We start from the raw sequence: 4,477 nt of genomic DNA on the forward strand, positions 1-4,477 counted from the left end.
GTTCATCCAATCGATCGGCTTCAGTTAGCAGCAGTAGCAAAGGAATCTCTCCATCGGGTTTAGTTAATAGCCATCGATCAATCGCTCGGGTTCAGTAACGCGTAGCCTGCAGTGTAATCGCTCGGGTTCAGTTAGAGCCCAACGCCTCGCTCGGGTTCAGTTAGAGCCAACGCCTCGCACGTGTACGAGAGAAACGTGCACTGCTCGGCCCCCGACCTCCCACCGTAACTGGCAACTCCCCAAAATTTTCCTCCCCCTCGCTTCTACCACCGTTTTTTCCGTCATGGACGGCCCAAAGAATGTCATGCAGCTGCGTCTCCGGCCCTCCCAGGACGAAAATCCCATTTTCTGTCATGATTTTTTGTCATAGAAGTAGGAGCCCACCACATCTATGATGATACCGAGTTTTGTCACAATTATCGTCATAGAAGTGTCATATGTATGATAGAAAAAATTCGTTCGGCCCAAAATGTCACGGATGTGTCTTTTTTTGTAGTAGCATGAGCCATCAGCCAATAGAAGTCATGATGAAAAGCTTTATCCACCAAGGACTTTGAACAGATGTGGTAACCACAATCTCCTTCATGCATATCACACAAAATCTCACGACCTTCTTCAGAAGAAATGCAGCGCTGAAACACCCCCGAGACACTGCAGTGATGTAACTCGTCGTTGACAATAGTCATGGACTTGGACCGCCGGATTATCTGCCTGGCCAAAATTTCATCCTTCGGTAACTCGCCCCGGTTCATATACGCCAAATACGGAACCGTCCAATCTAGGATAATATGAAGAGCTGCCACCAATTGAGCCTCCGGATCAGGAACAGCCAAGTCTTCCTCTGTAGGTAGCTTGACCGACGGATTATGCATAACATCCAGAAAAACATTGGGTAGAACCGGCTTACGTTGGGAACCCAACCGGCTTAAAGCGTACGACGTCGTTCTTTCGCCGGTCAACATGGTCAACCTGATAACCCTTGAAGTGACCAGCAACAATATCTACTTCCCGATGATACGCTGCCATGAGCGGGTCCTTGGAATCCCAAGTACGGGACATTTGTTGAGACACCAGGTCTGAGTCACCAAAACACTTAACCCGGCTTAAATTCATCTCCTTAGCAATTCGAAGACCATGGAGTAAAGCCTCATATTCATCTGCATTGTTAGTGCAAGGGAACATTAAACGGAGAACATAACAGAACTTATCACCTCGTGGGGAAGTTAACACGACTCCATCCCCCGAGACCTCCAATTGCCTGGATCCAATGAAATGAATAGTCCAATAAGTATGATCCGGCTTATCCTCCGGTGCCTGTAACTCTGTCCAGTCATTGATGAAGTCGACGAGCGCCTGGGACTTGATAGCCATTCGAGGCATATATTTTAACCCGTGAGGTCAAAGCTCAATAGCCCACTTAGCAACTCGGCCAGTTGCCTCCCTGTTTTGGATGATATCTCCCAAAGGAGCAGAACTGACCACAGTGATGGGATGGCCCTGAAAGTATTGCTTAAGCTTCCAGCTCGCCATAAAAACTCCATACATAAGCTTCTGCCAATTTGGATATCTCTGCTTCGACTCAATGAGCATCTCACTGATATAATAAACCGGCCGCTGAACCGGATACTCCTTGCCTGCCTCCTTGCGCTCCACCACAATAGCCACACTGACAGCCCGGGAATTGGCATCCACATATAACAACAATGGCTCTTTATCGACCGGAGCAGCAAGGACAGGTGGCTCAGCTAACAGCTTCTTCAAGTCCTCAAACACCGCATTAGCGGCATCACTCCAGACAAAGTTGTCAGTCGTTTTCATCATCTGATATAGAGGGATAGCCTTCTGTCCCAACCGGCTGATAAACCGGCTTAGTGCTACAATACGACCCGCCAGACGTTGAACATCGTTGATACATGCCGGTTTAACCAGAGACGTAATAGCTTTGATCTTTTCCGAATTAGCTTCAATGCCCCTGTTAGACACCAGAAAACCCAAAAGTTTGCCTGCCGGAACACCGAAGACGCACTTGGCCGGGTTAAGCATCATTTTATAAACCTGAACATTATCAAAGGTTTCCTTCAAATCATCTATCAGTGTCTCCTTCTTCCTGGACTTCACCACAATATCGTCCACATAAGCATGAACATTACGCCCAATTTGATCATGAAGGCAATTCTGCACACATCGCTGATAAGTCGCCTGGGCACTCTTGAGCCCAAAAGGCATAGATACATAGCAGAAGGCTCCAAAGGGAGTTACAAAAGCTGTTTTCTCCTGGTCCTTAACTGCCATCTTGATCTAATGATAACCAAAATAAGCATCCAAAAAACTCAAGCGCTCACAACCCACCGTAGCATCAATGATTTTATCAATACGAGGGAGAGCAAAAGGATCAGCTGGACAAGCCTTGTTCAAATCCATGTAATCCACACGCATGCGCCAAGTGCCATTCTTCTTAAGCACCAACTCCGGGTTAGCCAGCCACTCTGGAGGAAAAACTTCAATGATAAACCCGGCCGCCAAAAGCTAGGCTACCTCCTCACCAATGGCCTTGCACCTTTCTACATTGAAATGGCGAAGAAACTGCTTGACCGGTTTAAACTTGGGATCAATATTGAGAGTGTGCTCAGCGAGTTCCCTCGGTACACCTAGCATGTCAGAAGGTTTCCATGCAAAGATGTCCCGGTTCTCACGGATGAACTCGATAAGCGCTTTCCTATTTCGGACCCAGATTAGTGCTGATGCTAAACTGCTTGGATGAATCGCCAGGAACAAAATCAACCAGCTTAGTCTCATCAGCCGATTTAAACTTCAGGGCCGGATCATGCTCTGTAGTTGGTTTTTTCAAAGAAGTCATATCAGTCAGATCAACATTGTCCTTGTAGAACTTCAACTCCTCTGCCGCACAAACTAACTCAGCATAGGCCGCATCACCTTCTTCACATTCCAAAGTGATCTTTCGGCTCCCATGTACCGTGATGGTCCCCTGATGACCCGACATCTTGAGCTGCAGATAAACATAACAGGGCCTTGCCATGAACCTAGCATAAGTCGGCCGTCCAAACAGAGCATGGTATGGAATCTGGATTTTCACCACTTGAAAAGTCAATGTCTCTGATCTTCAATCATGATCATCTCCAAAAGCAACCTCCAGGGCTATCTTACCAACTGGATACGCCGATTTACTAGGCACCACACCATGGAAAATGGTGTTTGACGATTTGAGATTTTTATCTGTCAGTCCCATGCGACGGAAGGTTTCATAATAAAAGATGTTGATACTGCTCCCTCCATCCATGAGCACCTTGGTGAACTTATACCCTCCAACCTGAGGCGCCACCACCCAACGCCAGATGACCCGGATTATCAACCCGGGGTGGATGATCCTCTTGACTCCACACAATGGGTTGTTCAGACCAGCGCAAGTAGCAGGGCACCGCTGGTTCAATGGAGTTCACTGCCCTTTTATGAAGCTTCTGATCGCACTTGCACAGGCCAGTGGTGAAGACATGATACTGCCCACTATTCAACTGCTTCGGGTTAACCTAGTAACCTGACTTTTGCTGTTGCTGACTCCCCTGATGATTATAACCACCCTGGATTCCCTCCTGGGCGCAAGCGTCCTGATCCTCGCAAGCACAATACAATTGGCACCAAATGGATCTATCGCAACAAACAAGATGAGCATGGTCAAGTTGTCAAAAACAAGGCTCGTCTAGTTGCTCAAGGCTACACTCAAGTAGAAGGAATTGACTTCGATGAAACATTTGCTCCTGTGGCAAGGCTTGAAGCCATTCGCATACTACTAGCCTATGCCAACCATCACAACATTCTTTTGTACCAAATGGATGTGAAGAGTGCCTTCCTCAATGGCAAGATTGAAGAAGAAGTGTATGTTTCACAAACAACTGGATTTGAAGATCCAAAACATCCTGATATGGTATACAAGCTCAACAAGGCACTGTATGGCCTCAAACAAGCTCCTCGCGCTTGGTATGACATTATCTTTGGCTGCACTGACGAGTTTGGGCACATGATGCAAGAGCAATATCAGATGTCCATGATGGGTGAGCTGAAATTTTTCCTTGGTCTTCAAATCCGTCAGCAGAGCAATGGCATCTTCATATCACAAGAGAAATACCTCAAAGATTGCCTGAAGAAGTTTGGAATGCAAGACTGCAAAGGATACACGACGCCAATGCCAACCAAAAGTCATCTGGGTCCTGACGACAATGGTAAAGAGTTTGATCAAAAGGTATATCGCTCCATGATTGGTTCTTTACTTTACTTATGAGCATCTAGGCCAGATATAATGCTTAGCATTTTCATGTGTGCCCGATTCTAAGCGTCACCAAAGGAGTCGCATCACCTAGCGGTGAAGTGAATACTTCGATATTTGGCTTACACCCCAATGATAGGATTATGGTATCCAAAGGGCTCAACATTTGATCTGATTGGATATTCTGATGATGATTAT

Source organism: Triticum dicoccoides, chromosome 7B (genome assembly GCF_002162155.2).
Source record: "Triticum dicoccoides isolate Atlit2015 ecotype Zavitan chromosome 7B, WEW_v2.0, whole genome shotgun sequence".
Lineage (NCBI taxonomy): Eukaryota > Viridiplantae > Streptophyta > Magnoliopsida > Poales > Poaceae > Triticum > Triticum dicoccoides.